We start from the raw sequence: 21,521 nt of genomic DNA, 5'->3' as shown, positions 1-21,521 counted from the left end.
GTGGTTTCTGTCAAGTCAGACGAGTGGAACATTATCTGAATCTGAAGCAGAAAAATTGAAGGTGAAGTTTGTTAAATTTGTTTATATTTATTCACCTTTTATTTATAATTTGTGGTAAATCTTTCAGCATCGACAGTGTTCTGTTCTCAACAATGTGTAGCTCTTACAAGTGGTGAGCTGTCAGTTGTGTCATTAGTCAGACATAGTCTGTTACCACGGCAGCACGTGATGATGTCATGGTGTTCTAAGGTCTCACGTAAGAAGATCTTAATCATGGGCCTAAAGGACGTACTGTACGGTATAACTCCAACATAATCACTCCATCATCGTCTCTCAACGACACACTCACCACCTCATTCATGGCCTCCAGAAACTCACGGGAAAGTTCAAAGGTTCTACCATTTATTATTTTTAAACACACGGCGCAAGCCAGAGAAGACAATAACATCGAGTCAGGTTAGGCTTGTTGGGTCCAGCGTGCTTCTAATTTTGTTCTGGCCCGCACATTGTAAATATAATTAAGCAGGATAGTTTAAAACACTGCAGGGTATGTCCTTGCGATGCTCGGATCAAGACTCCAATGGAGCCAGAGTGAGCGCTGTTAATTTTATTTTCATTTATTAGCACATATCTCCTGGAGGTATTTAGACTAACGAGGTTTCAGAGGGCCTTGGCTGAGCTTTCTGTGCCCTGTCATTATTGATTTTACTGAGTAGTGGCCATGATTAGGACAATAGCCACGACTCACTTTTGTTGCTTATGAGAAATTATTACACTGTGGCCTTGTTCAGTACAGAAAGAGAGTCGCATAATGACACAAATAATCCTATTGACTCATTGGAGTTGATGTTTGTCCAGACGAGTGAATGACACACAAGTCAATGAAGTTCCATCTGACAAGCCAGCGCTAATGAGTGAAAGCACTGTGTCTCTTTTGATGTTCTGCATGCAAACGGAGAGCTCACCACAGAGTTGTGCCTTCTAAAGCTACAACACAAAGATAAAATTGTTTTTGACCGGAAAAAAATGTGTTGAATGCTTTGAATAAATCCAACGCTGGCCACAGAACACAATCTTTTTACTTCCATTCGACTTTCTTTTTTTAACCTTTGTTTGATACATTTTTAGAACATCGCTAATAAAAATCCAAGTTTTCACAAGACTTTACACATCTTAAAATTCTTTCTAAGAGCAAGATAACAATTTTCCAACATATTTTAAAAAAGTCTGTGCGTACAATCACAATGTGCCTGCTTTTTATCTGTTTAGTAACATCCTCCCTCAAAACTACAACACATTTGTAAAAGATATCTGTGCAGGCTCACGTGCAATAGTTCTTCTTGGGGATGTCTAGAGCCGTGTGGAAGCACATACTGTACTAGTAAGATCAATTACCCATCATGCAATGAGGCCAAAGAGTCAATTTAGGAGGTTATGGTAAAAAAACAAAACGTTTAACTCAATATATATGTTCTTTTGGGATTGTAAAGCATTCTGGGAAATGGATTCTAGCTAACGTTGGTCTACATTGACAGGCATCACATCAGTGTCATTTATTGTGTGTGCGGCTTATAGTTGTTGGACTTTACAACTAATAAAAAAGCAGCACACAATACCAAATGTGTACATAGTCCTTGAGCTACATACTCAAAAGCTCTATGTGTTCCCTGCATAGCCAAGACAATTAGAGAGGCGGTCATGAAACACACACACAAACCACTCAGTCACATAGTTTGAGGGCTCATGTGTGTTTACGCAAAGGTCGCGAGGACCGTCTTTCTTTGTACAGTTTAACAACAAGCATAGACAACTGTTTATAAGAACACAAGACTCGCCCCACCGCTGCTGTGGTTCTCATACTTTGTTTATCTGAGTCGCTACCACTAAGTATGTGGGAGTGTTCTGAGTAAATCCTAGATGGTGCAAAGCTTTAGAAGTGTATATACTGAATGCTGGTTAGAAAAGTAGAAAAGGGTTTTGTTAGTGCCACAAACCTTTCTTTGAAGGAAATGCTGAAATTAATTGTGTAGCAAAATATGTTCTTTATATTTGACTTTAGATGATAAAATGTTTCTAAATAACAAATGTGTCTAGTTTGCCTTCCAATAACAGTCAGGGTTCATGTAATCAGTGAAACGGGCCTTGCTTGCTGTTCAGTAATTGTTCCTCGCTGGCCTTCAAGAAATCCTTCCGAGAGACGCTTCCACAAATCCACAGGCCTCCCTCTGTGCAGAAATGTATTGAAGATTCAGATGAAGACGATGCGAGTTTTCAGCCTTCTAATTTAGTCACATTAAGCAGATAACCTCGAAGGTCCGTGTCGCTTTAGTCTGTTGTTGTTACTATCCTTATACTGCAGCATAACAGGGAGGCACAAGGTGGAAGATTTCCTCTTTGTTGGATTTACTTAGGCCTTTACAGCGCTGTGGATTGTGTGATTGTTGTTCCCCAACACCTGAGTTTAGAAAGTTATGATTTTATATATCTGCATAGTTTAAAAGACGCACACAATACGTCAGAAATGATGATATTTGTCGTCATTGTTTTTACCCACGTTTATGTCTCGAATGACCTTCCTTTTTGATGATTCACTGTCCAGGTCAGTTCGGATACCAACTACAGTACCAGCCTTATACTGTAAGTGCTAATACCCTTGACCCAACAGCACAGGATCAAGTTAAGAGGGGGAGGAAAAAGCTCAGTGCTGAAGTCCTGTTTGATAGTCATCCATAGCTAGGAAAGAATAATCCTTAACAGGCTCCACAGTTGTTGCATTAGAATGATTGTCTGCATTTTGGGGTTTATCTTTGTGTTTTTTTTCACCCTCTGCCCCGAAAGGTCATAGTCCCTCATCCTGCTGACATTTAGAGCATTGATAATATTCCCTCACATATCAATTTCACCTATTTTCTCATCATTCTCGTTTCCCCCCTAGCAGAAAATGGAATCATTTGTGCTTTCAGCAATTTGTTATTGATTGGGAGAGCTCTGGAAATAGAAGGTAGCCATTATGGCAATGCTGCAGCTACGGTTAAATTGAGTTTTAAGCAGGCCTGCAAATGTATCATTTCACAGCCATAACACAAAAGCTTTTAAATCCATGAACCTCAGGATGGATCAAATGCCTAAAAATACCAGTATTCTCATCATATTGAGAGCTATTACAATTTTTGTCGTCGAGAGGTTTCCTATAATTCTGTAGAATGTGACAGTATGTGGCTGCATCTAAGAGAAACCGCAGTTAAGATTGATTCTCTGACTAGCATCGGGTCCATTCAGCGTGCCATTGTCGGCACACAAAATGGTGATTCAGTGGCTATTGATGCAAGCCAGATATCTTATTTCATGTACAGTATGCTGGATTCTTGTTATGTTTGGGTGCTGAGAGGAAATAATAGGTGATGGTTATACTTCTATCTCTGTTTTGCTGATTTACCTTTCAGCCAAAACGTACTTGTATGTGCAGTATGTTGGTTCTCATGAACACAGGGTGAGTACATATACAGTACTGTACTGTATTGCATACATCAGTGTGTTTTTACCTGTATGGATTGTGATCACAAAAGTACTTGACATTCACCCCCCAAAGCCCTTTTGGCCCTGCACCCATGGGACAGTGCATCAGGCCTAGGCAGGAGAGGCAATGGGAGCGCCTCAGGCTTGGTCTTCACCACATCATCCCAGCTCTGGTCTGGTTGGGATACCAAAGAAACCATGGGCCTGTAGCACGTCTTCTTGATGCTCATAAATAATGCTGCCTGTTGAATTAGTAATTACCCCAGCTGGTTTATTTTTGTTGACCAAGGAACAGAATGGCTTGTAAATTACTAGTACCCCTTCCCTCCCAGGGTATAGTCCTACTCCCTAATCCCCAGAGGAGGATTGCTGGCTGTTTATGGCCTGTGAAGCAACCACCACCCCCCTTCCCTTTAGCCGGCCAGTTGGCCCTGCAACCCCCCACTACCAACTGTCATTTTCCTTGAGAACCAGGGAACATGTTCTCCCTGTGTGACGTCCGCTTGCAGATATAAAGTCTATAATTAATGATACGGGTCTCTGGCTGATGATGGACAAGCAGCGGCACCTCAAGCCATTCTTAGGGCCATCTTTTATAACGGTGTCTATGTCAGCTAAACACAATACAGTGTACAGAGTACTGAGTCATTAACATACTAGTAGGAATTAAGCCTTACTGCAAATCAGGACCTGTATCTGTAACCTCAGTGACCTGGGTGTAATACCTGAGATAATATTTGAGTTGTGAGTGTGTGTGTGTGTGTGTGTGTGTGTGTGTGTGTGTGTGTGTGTGTGTGTGTGTGTGTGTGTGTGTGTGTGTGTGTGTGTGTCCGTGTGTTTGTCGGTGGGTTGACGGGCAGAGGGGTGCACTCAGACCATGCTTGCCTTATCCCACTTTCCTCTAAAGGTTAGCTGTTTGGTTGTTGACCGGGGAAGAGAGAGAATGAGTGTGTGTCTGTGTGTGTCTGTGTGTGTGTGGGGGGGTAGAGAGAATGCCAGACTCTTAATGATCCCTCCTGAGAGGGCTTGCTGTGTGTGCAGCACCAAGGCCCGGACAGGGAAACACGGGGAAATTAGCGATCTCTCTCAATAACCTCTGATGAAAGTCTGCCTCCTACCCACTCCTCTGTCACTGGCTTCTCAAGACAATAAGCCAATTAGACCCAACCCAGCTAAGGGCCAGGGCCCCATGCGAGCCTGTGTGTGTGTGTGTTTGTGTGTGTGTTTGTGAGAAAACGTGCAAGTGTGAGTTGGACAGCGCAGGGAAATGAAAGAACAGCAACAGAGATTCCTTCGGCATAATTTTCCCGCTGCTTGGAAATCAGGAGGAGGATAAAGATTTATGTGAAGAAGTAATAATTCGTGGATATTTCATATAAGTAATTTCCACTTGGCTAAACCCAAGCTGACAGCGAGTCACCACAGAGCTCTCTGCTCTTTTAGCTACTTTTGGTCAGATGTTGACCACGTTGTTGTTGTGATGCCACATAACAGAATGGAAAACAAACACTTGAATAGTTTCCCTCTGCGTTCTTATGATTCTGGATGAATTCAAGAGCTGTATGAATGGATATGTATAGTTTGCATAACGCAGAAACTCATATTTCGTAAGCCGAGGTGTCACTTCCCTTCCTCTCTCCTGCCTCTGAGATATTGGTCTGTCTGCTCGTCCCATAACTCACACTTTACTCGCGATGCTCAATTAAACTGCATACATTATGGGAGTTGATGGGGAGGTAGGACATTTGTAATCAAGCATATTTATTCTCTTTAATCACCCTGGGGACCTGGAGACCTCAGGAGCACACGTGCACAACCGGTGCATGCAAATGCGCGCACACACACACGCACAAATCCTCAAACGAACGAGTTTGCGGCCAATGCGACGTGCACGGATTTCTACCAACGCAGCACGCACACACACACACACACACACACACACACACACACACACACACACACACACACACACACACACACACACACACACACACACATGCGCTCTTATCAAATTATGCTGCTGAACTCAATCAAACCGAGGGTTGGCAGCCTTGACTTCATCGCCCCCGTAACTCCCCCTCTGCACCCTGGTCCCTCGACCCCAACCCCATATTAATGACAGCACACTAGTTTACATATTAATGAATAGCTTTGGTTTTTAATATGCTGCTCACTAAATCACACAAGGCAAGCAGACAGGCTATTAGTGCTTTGTACTCCTCTGGTGTATATAAAAAATATATGGGGCGAAATGTATTTCATGTGCCTGTAGGTGTTTTTGTGGCTGTATGTCAGCAAGTTCTATATGCATGCGTATTATATATAACGCGTAAAGGTGCATTCCCCGATTCAATGCATCACTGTTTTTCCAAACATGAATAATGTTGGGTTGGATTTATGGTGCGGCTTTGATGGAACGTAGCAGAATTACAGTACAGGAGAAAGTCCCACGTTTGCTCCTTTTCTGCATTTGACCCACGGTGAAGCTGCACAAACACGTGCACGCGCGCCAGGAGTTATTTCTGTCAACTTGGACAAACAGTAATCGTGTGCAAATGCACCCCACTGTCAGTTAATCTCCAGTCGCTGTCAGTAATCACATATAGAAACGGGAGCTGGATGTGAAAGGCAGGAAATAATTAGAAATATTCCCAGTGGCTGCTTTGTGACTGGGACTCAGTGTAACTCCACTTTTAATTAGACAAAGAAATCGACACACGTTGGACACGTCGCCCGCTAACACTGCACTGTACAGTATGTACACATACATGTACACACACTAATAGAAACGCACACCGTCATGTGCTCCCAGTCAGCAACAGGGGAAATAAAGGCTTGGTTTAAAGAGGGCTTAGTGTCGTCCACCACCAAGAATGAGTCTATATTGGGTAAAAGCCAGGGGTGTGTGTAAGAGTGATGTATTCTGGGTCTGTCATGACAAATTTATTTGTTTATAAGCCAAGGATGAGAGGAATAGAAAAGTAGGAGAGGCAGACAACAGAATGTAACGCCATAATTATCACAGTGGTCCTTTGCGTTGCCTCCGCCAGCGAGACTACAATGTGAAAGTCTCATTTGATCTTCTAACGCCTAATGCTCGCATGCTCGCGTCCGCTCACGTCCTGCATGTACACATTTCTAAGGAACTTTGATTCTGTGCTTCCTGTGCTTCTATCCCCTCACAAGTGTGTTTGTGTGTGTTCCGTGTGCGTAGAGGCCCCTGCGCACACGCACTCGCACTTGTGTAAAGTCTCCAGCTCATTCACTCCCTTTCATTATATATAGGATTCTGCCTCATTTTCCATTGTGTGACCACCATTAAGTACCCACCACATTATTGAGCTCCCATCTGCTAATGACAAAATAGACAAAGAGAATAATCAACACTTCTCTCCGTCTCCGCTGATTTCTTCCCTCTGTCTGTTGTGTATCAGCGCTTTCGTCTCTACGTCTCCCCAGTCATTTGGATAAAATCAAGGGATCTTCATTATGTGTGTGTGCGTGTGCGTGCGAGTAAAAAGGAGAGTGTACGTTCACATTGTTCAAAAGGATGTATTTTTCAATGTGTGCGTGCCAGCCATCCGGTAAGTGTGTCTCTGCAAGTTTGCGTGTGTGTGTGTGTGTGTGTGTGTGTGTGTGTGTGTGTGTGTGTGTGTGTGTGTGTGTGTGTGTGTGTGTGTATCTGTGCATGAAGACCACAGACGAGATGCAATAATTGAAGGCCCTCCTGCAGATTTCACACAATCAACGTGGCCACACTCTAGGTGATGAAAGTGAATCACAGATTGAAGGGAGAGTTGGTTTTAAAAAGGCTTTCAGAGCCCCCCATTCCTCAATTATCCCCACAATGGCTTATTAATACCAAACCCACCTTCTCTGCATTGCGCCCTCTTATTTCCTTTCTTTCTCTCCTTTCCACATCACAGAGTGACACGGTGTTATATTCATATTACCCTCTGCCTTCATATTTGACCAGATCTCCCTCATTGCTCACCCCTTCCCCTCTTCCCCCCCGAATCCATCCTGCTCTCCATCTTTGTCCTTCATATTTTTTAAAACCTGCTGCCCTTTGGCTTCATATCTGCCCAGATCTCCATCTCTGCCACCCCCCCCCCATCCTACCCTCCTTCACTTTCCTTCCCTTCTCTTTGCACCCCTATGCCTCCACCTTTTTTTTTAATCCTTTTTAATGAAACGGAGGACCCTGCTGCCAATGGAGGTGATCCTCATTCGCCAGTCCCACTGTGCGCTGATTGTCTGTCTGCAGAATGGCCGGGGAAAGGGTTGAATAGGATAGATGAGTCTGTATTGGCCCTGCTGCTGCAATTCAAATAATACTACCGCTCCTATGCTATTGCCACTACTGCGCCCTCCTTCTTTCTCTCCCTTCTTTCATGTGAAGAAAGATAAGGCTCAGAGTTATTATCCCAGAGATGAATACAGTCCCATTACCTAAAAGCGAGGAGGAGCTGAGCCATTAATTGCTTGGAATTTGGTGTCACCACAACATATGCGCAGAGCTCATGGCATGTATCATGTCTAGGGATTCGGAGAAGAGGGAGGGAAGGAGGCTGAGCTGGTAGGAAGGGAGGAGGGAACAAAAAACCAGGAGCGAAGGAGACGAGGGGCTGCATCCGTTATTATCCACAACACGTTTTGCGTTTGATGTCGCCACTGTCATTTTCCCCTGCCGCGTGTCTATATCCAGCCAGAGAGCAGTTTCAGGATCACAGCAACACGGCGGCGGAAATATTGAACCGATGCTTCCGCCAGCTTTTGAAAAGCGACATTGGGTGCGAGCGAGAGGAAAAGGAAAATATGTACGAACAAACAGTGACTCCTCTCGGCAACCCCTCCCCTCGGGTTTCATCTCTCCCTCGCCTCCTTGCCGTCTGTCGTTCTGTCCCCTCGCTTTTCACTGCTTACCGCTGTCACTGTCTCATTTAGCCTGTCTAAAAATATAGTCCTCCTCCCCAGATGTAAAAGGGGTAGAAATTTCGACATGTGTGTTACCTTTTCATCTGCGAGGCGGGGAGAGGGATCTTGGGGGAAATCAGGTGTCTTAATGACAGCCGAGTGTGGAGCGCGGGTAATGCGGAGCGCCGGCATTTGCAGTACATGCATTAAATTATTCACATCAAAAACTCATTGTTTGTTACCTGACAGAGCTGCAGAGAGAGGTGGAAGGATGATGGAAAAGCGCGATGAATTAAACATCAGGAAGATGGAGTGCCTCAGAGAGAACGGGGGGAAAGACAAGAAGGGAGAAATGTGCACTCAAATCGGATGTTTAGACTCTAAAGATGCGCTCTTGTCTTTGGAGAAGTGAGGTGGAGTTGAAAGAATGTATGTATTTACGTCTGTGATTTTATGATAATGTGAAAGACTGTTTATAGAACCCGCCTATTATCTTCTTACCAATGACAGGCAGTCGGCTGGTACATCAGGAAGTCGAAACAGGAAGTCAGAAATGTTACAGCGCTACAGATTCTGAGAGGAAGCTGATGGTGGTAGAAGAAAAAAGTGACTTTTTGACTCAGGGAATTTTACAGGAGGCAGTTTGAAAGAAATAAAGAATAGGCCTGTAAACATGATTCTACTTCATCATTTAACTTGTCATCTAACATTTTTAGTTATAAGGAATAATTTTTTGATGTAACCTAATTCCTTGACAGATTTACAGTAGATGAGAACTTCACCACTGTCCATTCTGTCCTCAATTAATATTGTTGCCTGTAGCATTTTCTTTGTCACACACACAACCACATGTTTGACATCCACGTTCATAAACAGAACCTGGCTTGAAAAGTCTCTCAGGCTGAACAGGAAGTGAGCAGAAGACGCGTTTGTTTGTCATCAACAGTTGTCCCAGACTCGAGTCTGATGAGAGAAGACGTTTTGCCCCAAGTCTAACAAATTAATGTTTAAGCATTCTTTAAAAATGAATTGGATTTAATAGTTAATGAAGTACAACGATAATAGCTTGTTTCACAGAAGCTTAATGTAGCACTTAACAATGCCGTGCAATTAATACATTATGCTAAGTTGTGTTGTGTTAATTTGCGATGGAGAAATTAAAAATAGATCACACAACCAGTTGGAGTGTGGATCCTGTTGATGTGGGAGTAGAAAAGGGGGCCGAGCGTGTGGGGGAAAACACATGCATTTATCCGAGGGTGATTAAGTTTAAGGCAATGATTCACTAAATATTTAACAGCTTTGCTTGGTGCAAAGTATATCATGAATTATAGATGGCGAGGATGAGCATGTCTTGATGTAAGACAGTGTTTAAAGACTTAACCTACAATGAGGGAAGAGCAATTACTATTGTAATAAATGAGAGTGGAGGGAAAAAAGACCGTCTATTCGTTATTTCTAATTAATTTCTGAGGATGATCACAACGGGGGGAGCGAGCGGATGGGGCTCGCTCCATTAGTCTCTGACACTTTGGGGCCCTTTTGTCCTTGATAAATGGACTCGGTGCTTCGCATGACGCGCGCGCTTGTGCCCCTTCGCGTGCGGACGCGCACACAGACATGAGACGGACGTGGACACAATAACGAGAAAGGGAAAGAAAGTTTTCATTTGCGTGAGTTTAAATACTCTCGATCCGCCTCCAAAATAAAAGCTGGCAATAACGTACATACTAACAGAAAGATGTTCTGGACTTTCTGAATAGATGATTTTCCATTTTCAGTGTGCTCTCAGCTTCTTGTACTGTATATGAATACCACTGTGTCTGTTTGTATAGTGTATGTGTGCAGTACAGATCCCCTGTGACAAATGCTTAGCCTTTAGCCTCTCTAGTACCTACTGTCTCCCATACAAATACTCCTTACATATCCTATATTTCCTCTCCTCCTCCTGTTTCCTTCCCCGTGATTTTATAAAGGCTTCAACATCTTCCAGTAGTTCTCTCACAGATTTCATTAGGTGAGGAGAGGGGAGAACATCGGCGCGCTGGAGCTTTCTCTTTTTTTCTTTTTTAACTTTCACTGTGCATTACTTGATGTCATATCACTAAGGAAGAGAGAGGAGGTGTACGCACGGGCCCTATATTCAAAGTCACTGGAGCATTCCATGTGTAGTGCTCTGAAATATTGATGTGTAAGCAAAAACACACTGCGTCCTGTCACTTTCAGGAACGCTGAGGCGAATGGAAGTCACAAGGAAGAAGGATGATGCCTCGTTTTTTCTCCCCCTTTCCGGCTCTAGCCGACTGTCAAAGGGGGTTATTCACTTTGGTAGGGAAAGTCAAGCGATTAGCCATTAAGTGTGGCCCAACGTGTGAGTAAATAGAGGTTTGATAATCAATCAGTGACATGTCTGTCTTCTGCCCGTCAGCTTTCTCTGTCTACTTGGAGCTCCGACTTGATGCATATTAATCCACACTGCGGCGGTGATCTCTCCAGACCCCTGCTCTGTATTATTCATGGCATTATTCCATCTGATGCTAACAGCACATTTGGCATGCACACCGGGAAAAAAAAATCACCATCAAATTTTCAAAATCGTGAAGAAACATTTCTCCCTCTTCTCGTTTGCATCTGAAAACGTTGTTTTATTTATTCCTCCACTCTTGTTTAATTGATTATTTGTCTTTTTTCTCCCCCTTAATTCGGTGTCACATCCTCTTTTTTTCTTTACTTTTTACATCTTCCACTTGACTTGAGGGAGTGAGTGCCTGGTTTCAGTGGCTTGTGGGGCTACACCGATGTTAAGCCTATCTGGTTTGTCTGTGTGTAGTTGTATTGATCCTTGGCTAAGACATTAGATCTGTACGCCATGTCAAGGGTTTGGTGACCTCTAGCAGTCTCTCTCCAAGTGATAGCTTTGATAAGCCCCATCCTTCTCTCTGTTCTATATAGAGCCGTGCCCTAACCTTTAGCCCAACTCTGTGTTTGAGCCTGACCTTTCTTTGATGTGTAATACAAACCACGTGCCGCCCCACCACCGAACACACTTATTCAGACACGAGATATAAACACATGTACCCCCAAACACACACACACACACAGACACGCGTGGTATGCACACACGCCCACCGTTAGTCAACACCCCGAAGCACCAACTCCCATGGAACCTTATTAAAACCACCTTCAGAGGAAACGGGGGAAGTTCTCAAAGTCTCCATAACTTCTATAATGTGTTGTATGAATAATGTTTTCCTCTCCTCATTTCCCCCTCTTCAATCGTTAATGCAGAAAAGCAAAGACTCCTCTTGCACAAAAAGACAAACGCCAGGGCCCACTGATGGGCATGTCTTATTTACTGACGGCAACAGGCCGGCCTGGCGGGCAGCGAAAGCGCACACGCAGGCACGTGTCGCCAGGCAGTAGCACTCGCAGTCGCGCCCTGCGTACGTGTGTACACGCAGGCGCCGATAATTCTGAGACGCACACGCGCGCGCACACACACGCACACACACACACACACACGCTTCCTGTTTGATGTTTGCCAATCATCTGAGATCCCTTACAGCTTGCCCTGCCTCCTACCAAATAAGAGTCTTCATTAATTAAAAAAGAAAAGGCAGTGTTATTATAATTCTCTTTGCTTGGCCCTTGATGTAATGGAGGGGGTGTGTGGTGTTTTGTGGCTTTTCGAGAGTTTGCTTTCATCATCGCCTGAGATTCCCCACGGCTTTGCCTTACTGCCATCAAACTCTCTTTCCTTCTTTTTGTCTTTTCATCCAATGAGATGAAGTTTGGCGGTGGGAAATAAAAAAAAAAGAAAATGTTGCTTTAGCCCAACAGGATTCTTTTTAGCAGTCAATGCCCTTCCCAGCTGGCAGGCAACTAACAGCCCAGTAGCGGGCCACCGGTGGCAAAGTCGCACAATGTTATTAGCTTCACCAACTTTTTGCAGGCCTGTAGCTGATGGCTTGGAATTAGCGTTGGCTTACAGCAGCCAGACACGGTGAGTGTTTGCCACGTGCGTCACCTCTGTTTACTTGACTCGTCCGTGCACGGAAGGGTTTTACAGGTACAGTAATAGAACGGAGGAAAATAAAAGCCAACTAAAACTCTGGCTCTAAAAGCCAGACGCGCTACGATTTGCTTAAAGTGTTTAGTTTTTGCAGCGCATACGCTAAAAGGAAGTGGGTTCCAGGCGAAGCGCTCGAAGGCCGGCGTCGGAAGACGACTTGATATCTGGGTTTGTTATGTGACAACCATTTGGGCCTTGAGAGACAGGAGACTAGTAAAAAAGACACGTGGAGGACAATCAGAAGGACAGACGGGCCGGAAAGTGCCGGCCTGACGGAGCGACGTGACGGGCAGACAGGTCCGAGAGGCTGATGAGCGGAGGGGGAAAAGAGCGAGAAAATGGAACGCGCAGCTGCACTCTGTTTGCGAGGGCTAAACTTATTAGTCTGTTCTTAATGCCTCTCAGTGCGGATAGCATTAAGAAATACACGGTAATGATGATTTGTGTTCTCCTCAGCCAACAGAGGGAGAGGAGCCCACTTATTCCACATGAGTGTTATAATTGGCACCTTATTGCATTAGGCTAGAATGCACTGTGTGATTTCCTGGGTGTCATTTTTGACTAATGGATTCTTAAGAATAGTAATCTAATCGGTGTCATTATTTCATCTCCGCTGCTTTTAGAAAAGCGCTGCCTTGATTTCGGCGGAGGAGGAGGAAGGGTGGGGGGGCAGTTTGAGGCGCGCATGTGTTGGGGCATGTTGCAAATTAATCTGCACACCTTGTAAACAGAGAGCAAACAGAAATCAATTTGGCTGAGTGAGAAACCCCACTCTCAGGGCTTTTAGTATCCGCGTTAAGGCAGAGTTGTTTGGGCTTTACTGCGCTTTTTTCCTTTTTTCTGCTTTGGACACACAAGTTTGTCAAATGTCAACATGGTATATTATTTCCCGTTTTAGGCTGAGTCCTTTTTTTTTCTTTTAATTGTGAAGATAAATCATCAATACAGATGTCTTTCACACGTTATTACCAGCGGCCGCAGCCTGGCACGCTTGTTATTTACCGGCATATTTTCCGGCCATGGCTGGCTCCCTACGACTTTGTGTTCAATAATCACACAGTTTCAATACACACCCCAGCATCTAATTCTGGCTAAAAATCTAAAACCCCTGCACGCTACCAGCCCTTCTGTTTCCATTTCCACATACCTTGATCCCAGTGTTGTGTCACTAATAGAGGTGATGTACTGTTTATTTTATTGATCATGTGTTTTATCCGAGCATCAATGCAGGGTTCACTCACTGGCATGCACATTCCCTTTATCAAAACAGACACTGGACCTCTGCTTTGAGGCTTTCATTGAGCAAAAACACCCATTATGGTCTCTGACTGGTTGGCTTGCTCGGGAAAAAAAACATACTGCTGGTGTTCCCCTGACACGCAACATCCCAATTATGCCCACACAGACGAGAATATACACTTACACAGGTCGCAACAGACACACACACGGCTACATAAGGAATTTAGTTTCAAGGTCTGACACCTATTTTTGTGTGCACCGGCACACGGTGCCTGTTTTGTCCATAGATGTATAGGAACTGTTTCCTTTCTTTTTTTTTTTTTTAATGTCCTCGGAAGGACGTGCATTCATTGAGCCGGTGGTTGTGTTTGCAGGCTAAGGAAGTGCAGGAATGTCAGGATGGAAGCTGATCTGATGGTCAGGAGAGTGTCCTCCTGGATAACCTCCCACACACACACACACACACACACACACACACACACACACACACACACACACACACACACACACACACACTTAACAGCTAAACACACGGCAGAAAGACGCAGAGAGAATCAGACGGTCCACCACACCTTCCCGACATGTCTTATCACCCCTCTGCACACCCCCTCCCCGCAGCCCTTTTCCACCATCTCTCCTGTCTGCCCCCTCCCACCCCCTCACCACCACTGTCCTTCCCCCACCTCTCCACCCTCCAGGGAGAAAAGGCTGACTTGCATTCAGCAGCATCTCTCAGGATAGAAGAAATGAATAAAAGAAAGGAGACGTCCCGTTGACAGTCAATGTCTGCGCTGCCAGGAGCCAAAATAACTGTCAGCAAATGCTCGGGACTGTCCAAAATGCCACAGAGACAAAAAAATAAAAGATTGATAAATAAATAAAGAAATAAATACATGAAATTTGGCAAAAGATAAAAAAAATAAAGGGAGAAAACCGTTCGCCTTCAGAATTAAGAGTATGGCACAAACAGCAACTAAAAAGCCAAGAAAATTGCGGCGGAGCCGCTTGTATTGTTCATTCAGTTATGTAGAGTTTGTGGAAGGAGCGGAAAAACTACTGTAGCTGTTGCTATGGTGTGAAGGTAAACGCCGGCCTCAAATAATGAATACAATAAAGCAATTTTGCTCAAGTGAGTGCAGTTACAGCCATTAAAATGTGTACAACTATTTGACGCACTTGAAGGGACAAAGCGCCGGTGCACCCAGCCCAGCGTCACACTGAGGACGGCATTTTATTTTTCTGGGCGCTGACTGGGCTGCACGCGCTCCTGTTTTGGCTCGGCGCCGTCATCACCGCAGCTTTGTTCTCCTGTGTAGCTTTTTCACGTATAATTACCGTGCCGTTGATTGCAATAACACCTTGCACGTCCGAAATAGCACGGCGTCGCCTTATTATTGTTTCTAAATATTCATTTGTATAATTCTGAACGGTAATTGGGCCGCGTTTGTTCGCTGATTGCTGGAGTGCTCAAGTTGGATTAACAAGTGCACTTTAGCCAATTGCAAACTGTTTTACCATTATGAAATAAAAATTTGTTTGCAAGCGCAGCGTGATCTGTATGTTCACGTGTCTCTTTTTCACACAGCAACCAAGGCACCGACGGAGTCCAACTGTAGCCACCTCCTGGTTTTTCTGTAATGATCATTAATTTGAATCCGACAAAGCCTGGATGACGTTCACGTGTACACGTCAGTATCATACAGTAGTTGGAGCAGTATTTTTTCTTTTTTTTAAACCCTACTCTGTAATCGAGTGCGTGTCTAATTTATGATGTTGTAGCTCGCCATTAAGAGCCTGATCCATGGAATTAAATAACTAGCAGACCTTCACCAGCCCAGGACGGTGAGTGGAGGAGGAAGGGAGATAGCGTGATGAATTGGCCACCCCCCCCTCTTCTGCCTCATCCTTGACTTTGAAAAATACTGTCTCTGCGTTTTAGGTCAGCTTCTGACAACAATTAGGCACAGTGAAATAGATAGACTGTGACCTTCTTTTCTCCCCCTTCCTTAAGCTTTTTTCCTGTCTTCTGCCTTATCCTGAGTGTGGAATAAAATATATCAGCCTATAGGAGCAAAGATGCACAGATATGTTCTGGTATGAAACAGAAAAGTGAGAAAAGGTGAGTGGGAAGAAAAATTACCAAATGCTTTACAAAGAAAATCACTTGATTTGTGGATAACAGAGCCAAACTGAAGTCCATCTAATAATATTATATGAAATGAATAATGGCATAAATAAACAATCCCATCTTTATTAACAGATGTGTCATTCTGCATCTCCTATTTTCCACTGGATATTTTCATGGACCTCGCTATTGATCTTGCAATGTGACGGCGATTGAGCCGGCTAATTCCCTTTTTCATTACAACAACCCCCCTCGCTCCCAAATTCTCTTAGTAGATCTACCTCTTAGGGGCATCCAATCTCCTGCCTCCCCCAATGACATGAATATAAGCCCGTGCTGATGGGGCCTGGTGTAAATGTATTAGTCCTGCGCCTGTGCCCCTAGCCCAGCCGGCCATAATTATGTTAGGAACCAATGAGACAGCTGGGAAATCAATATGCTAAGACAGATTGAGTGGAGATGTGTGGCCAGTGGAGTGGGCAGCTCCCTGTGGTGCGAAGGGGCTAGAGTCGGCGATTAAGCCATAGACTTAGCATTTACTGCTAGGAATCACTGCCTGAATCTAGTTAGCATTTAGGGAAAGATCCGTGTGAGCAGACAGTTACTGTTACTTCACTCATTAGCCGAGTGGCCTATCGTCTGCTGAGGTCGGTTCGGGGCAGAAGGCGTTTCAGCCAGCTCGACACTTACCATGTGAATGTGTCGATCCTGTGATCCGTGTTCACTTAGTAAGCATTTCGCTAATATATACCGCAGACTCCCGCTTGAAGATGGGGGAGTCGGATGACATTTTGCAGTGGGAGAGGGTCGCCAAATCTTAGAATGACTTAATAAATGAATTCTCAGGAAAAGGTCACATCATCTCGGTTACTGATATTGTGAACTGATTTATGAATTCATCATCATTATCTGGAACTGAAAGCCATAAAAATGTCAGTTATTCTTTTAAGCGGCATTTTTTCTCAAAATGAGTTTCTTGCTTTGGAATTTGGAAGATGAGATATGACTGATCTAGTTCAGTTAATACATCTTACTACAGCTGCAGAAGCTCCTCAGTGATAAATAATAATTAAACTACGTAGCAAATCAATAGTGTTATTTCAAAGTAAAACTAAAATTGTAATGATTCCTTATTACAGAGGGTGTTAAGGGGCTGGGAGGAAGTGGAGGAGGGGGTCAGGCGGGGCAGGTAGAGTCGTGTGAAACAAATGATCTGTCAGGGTGGATGTGGTTCTGTCTTAACTTTGATGGCAGTGTGCGTAATGTGCCCATGTAAAGCGTATGGGGGTGCAGAAATCAAGACAAAGGCTTGGGAGCTTTGGGCAGGGGGAGAGGGAGGGGTCCAGGTCTGTTACAGTGAGGCGGGAGAGAGAATTTGGACGAGCACGAGAGATGCGGACGGGGTGTGGGGGGCGGGGTTGCATCTGTTCTCAGCCCCAATCAGCAGCTTGGAAGGCACCGTCCCCTAACAATGGGCCCCATCAGTGCAGGAAGCGGAGTCCTAGGCGTAAGTGCACCCAATAAGTGTGCAATTTCTGCCCATATGACCATCCTGACACAATTGCTCTAATTTTCTTCCTTTGAAATGACTGATAAAAGACTTAGGTAATTGCCACGCCACAGAATTCTGCCATGATCAGTAAGGAGGAGGAGGAGGGAGGAGCAGAGGGATGGGGCGCGGCGGAGAACGACTCTGAGTGTGTATGTTTTTGTAAGAAGTGACGCAGCCCCGGGGCCTGACGATACGGACTGGATGGGCGCTTGTGAAAAATCACAAATTAATACTTGTCACCCCCCCCCCCCCCTCTCTCTTTCCATCTCTAAGGGGCCGACCTCTGCTCCGACCGAGGATCTTATTAGACAGACGCAAATTGTCATGATTGGAAATGACTCCGTCAGATAAATTCTTGTAAAAGATATTCAAAACATGGTGGAGCTGAGTTTAGGTGGTGGCGCCCGTCTCCTCTATGGGAGTAAAGGGCAAAGGCCGGGTTGTATGATTGTGTTTTTTGCTCATTTGCTTTGGCTCAATTGTCATGGAGTTATATGAAGTAATTAGATCAACTATCGGAACAAGTCAAGTAGGTAACTACAATCTGAAAAGGCTTCACAGTTTCAAAACCCTCTTCATCATTTGAGTATTGCATTTTTAAGTGATCCATCTAATCATCAGTTTGCTTTTAAATCTACATATTATCTTCTTTAATCGACGGCTCCATGTCCACCTGTCCTCTGCGTCTTGCTGAAAGCCTGAATCGGTGAGAGAAAGAAAGGGAGAGAGGCAGTGTGTAAGTACTTGCATGAGACCTGACTCTTAAAGCTTGATTCCAACCTGTGTCACTCCTCTCTATGACCTTGTCTTTTGTAATCAAGCCTCCTTTATCTGATTCCTCACGTGTGTGTGTGTGTGTGTGTGTGTTTGTGTGTGTGTGAGTCTGTGAACACTCTCACCCATCTCATTGGAACCCCCATGTATTCTGGACTGTGTCCTTGCTTGATTGGAGTTCAGTTACAGCACCAGCCGGGAAGGTAGCAGATGGGCAAATGGAGACAGGGGGCAAATAGATAAGAGAATAGTAGTCTAGGTGACTCACTAACTAACTAACCTGCCCGCACACTCAATCAGCTGCTGAAAACTGTGTGTGAGACTTGGTGTGACAGACTCCTGAGGTGCTGATTCTAAACACAGTCTCTGCCGGTGCCGGGGTAATGTTGGCTAATAGCTTAATCAATACTTATTATGGCCCTATTGGTTCATTTAGTGAGAACAGAACCTAGCCACGCACGGCACCTCAGCAGAGAGAAGCAAAGACAAAGGAGGAGAAGACGACGCGGCTTCTGCTGATCCGGACGGACAGCCTAACCTCCCACGTGGGATTTCCTTATTCTGGAATCCAATTTTCCCAATGTGATTGACGCGGATTGAATCCAGTAAAATAAGGCTAACTCTTTTAGCTCCCCCAATAAAGGCCTAATGGCTGTGTCTGTGATTTTCCAACTTTTCCCTCTTCGACTGGACCGGTCGTCCGCAATTAACTGTGGCAAGGCAGTGGGCGGTTGAGAAGATGAAGTGATGGGGAGAATGGGCGAGATTGGAGGAGTAAGCAGGGGAGCATGAGGAGGACAGGGACGGGGTGATTAGTTGGACGTGGCAGCAATACAAGTGATCACTGTGTAGCACCTTCAGGAACAGTCAAATAAAATGGGACAAATTACACTACGACAGCATTTCAAACTTTAGGTCAGGTTAGTGTGGCAGGTATCAGAAGACGAAGAAGAAGTGGAACCGGTCTACGAGAGGCGGCTGCAAGATAAGACTATTAAAATAATGTTCTGTAATATTGAAAATAAACAAATAAAGCTAAAGTGACTTTAATACTGGGAAATAACCACAACTGCCATTAGCAGATGCGCTGTTTAATAACTCCTAATATCCTGTTTCAAGAAAAGAAATTGATGAACAACAACACACAATCTAAATGCAGCACTTAATTAAGTCTGGATACTACAAGCGTAATGATGTTGATTTAGCATATTATTAGGCTGCGTTTATGACACGATCTAAATTGGAAAAATGCAAACCGCGATAGTTCATTATAAAACTAAGCATCTTCTTTAAGAGAAATAAAGATTGTAATTTGACGGAAAGTAATAGGAGAATATTTTCGTGCATACTGTACATCATTAGCTGTTTGCAGTACAACTAGGGCCAAAATGGAATATGGCTCTGATTGAAACAAACAGCTTCAACAGTAGCAGTTCTGTAATTTGTTTCTCATTAACGTCTAACTCCTGCGCTGCTGCAGATGCTGGTGCAGATTTAATTCACGGCGCGTACGCGGAGAAGCAGATTTTCTGTCCGCGCGCCGCTGACGTGGTTTAATCACGGCGCCGCACCTCGGACTCGCTTCACCTTACAGACACAACAGCTGCACAAGTGGAGTGCATGAATCTACCATCACTATGTCAAGCCATCCAAACACAGCATGAGAACCAGTCTAGCCTCTAGTGCCCCATGTGTGCGATATGTCTGCCACAGTGCCCCCACTGTGTTTTGTACATCTTTTGTGACTCCATTTCTACCTAATGGCTTCACTAGTCAGGGCCCCATTCGACAGGCGGCTTTTCTCCCGGCTGCCATCATCGTGCCAGCGTGCAGTGAAATGGACGTGCCATGAAAATCTGCTGTGGTATATGGCAGCGATGTAGAATAAGGAGATTGGACACCACAATTTAATGTACTGCGTTTCACTCTATGGAGGTATGGCGTCCAGAATGTTGTGAATAGGCTCTGATTGCACAAATCTAACACACACACACACACACACACACACACACACACACACACACACACACACACACACACACACACACACACACGCGCGCGCGCACACACACGCACCGAGCTGCTCGCGGGAACCTTACGAGCGAAAGAGGGCGGCTCACTGTAGGAAACGGAGCATTGATTGACAGATTAATCATTCTGGTGCCGTGCGTGTGCTTGTGTGTGTCCCCGCTGACCTTGACAGCTCCACGCGAGAGCGGCAGCCATTTCCGACAGTCGGTAATTCAGGCACAGCTGGCGGCTCGTGGCTACCGCGAGCTGCAACCAACAGTTAACACCGCGCTGCTCCACAATTATCCACCCGGAGAACACTTATCAACCACCATGTGTTTTATAATTGCTTTGCATTATAACAATGCTTTACAACCTATTTAAACATCTTGAGATATAATTACCAGCTTAGGATAATGGGTAATTAGTAACATTCTAATGACTTTAACTAACTTGTCATTACCATTTGACTCCATAAGCTGTGATGTTTAAATCAGTAATCCGTCATGTCCCCTTTTTATGTGGCTAAGCCAAAAGCATTAGTGGATTCAAATGAGCACGCTTGGAGCTCGCCGTGCTGCAGTAGCCCGAGTTGACCCTGTTCTCACCTCATTGCTCCCTGGGGCCTGACCCTGAACCCGGCCACCTCTGACAGGTCCTCAATATCATCTGCAGCCCCCCAGCCACTGATCCCAGAACAGATATTTTCTTATCCTTCTAATGGTTAGGGTTAGGGAGCCGGTCCAGGGTAATCTGACCCTGAATCTGTGGTGGGAGACGAGTCGTTCCTCAGGCGTCTGTGCTGCTGCTCGACAAACAGAGAGAGGCGAGGCGAGCCAGGGGGCAGTATGGGTCTAACAACCCACCCACCAGCAAGGTTGTGGAGTGTGTGCATGTGGTGTTTGTTTGCGTGTGTTTGCATTGTGGAGTGCTATTTTAGTTATACTGTACATGCATTTATATTTCGGAGGGAGTTGAAGTACATATATACGACTGTGCACCCTGCGTGTGCGTGTGCCCGTGGACTTGCAGAGAGGCAAGTGAGATGTCATGTTCGGTTTGTGTTTGGCTAACCCTGTGGTCTCCACCTCTAATAGTAGGGTCTGTGGGTTGTAGACACATGCCAATATTCATTGGCAGTTGAATCAAGCCACTTAGATACCATCTGTAAACAGGACTCAGAGGGCCTTGAATTAAACGGAGGCTTGGAAGCAGTGGAGCTCACTGCAGAGATTATCAAAGGTTTAACACAGGTTAATGGACTTTGTTGCCATAGATTGGATATATAGATATTGACAGGACTCCGCCTCGGTTAA

General features: G+C 44.8%; 1 protein-coding gene across 1 annotated transcript in view; it reads left to right on the top strand.

The window, feature by feature from the left end:
- zfhx4 (zinc finger homeobox 4) overlaps positions 1-21,521 on the top strand; it is a 243,340-nt gene that overhangs the window by 66,694 nt on the left and 155,125 nt on the right. The window lies entirely within an intron of this gene.

The sequence above is a fragment of the Betta splendens genome, chromosome 4, assembly GCF_900634795.4.
Source record: "Betta splendens chromosome 4, fBetSpl5.4, whole genome shotgun sequence".
In the NCBI taxonomy this organism is placed as follows: domain Eukaryota; kingdom Metazoa; phylum Chordata; class Actinopteri; order Anabantiformes; family Osphronemidae; genus Betta; species Betta splendens.
Note: the sequence above shows the minus strand (reverse complement) of the source record. Positions and strands in the feature narration are given on the sequence as shown.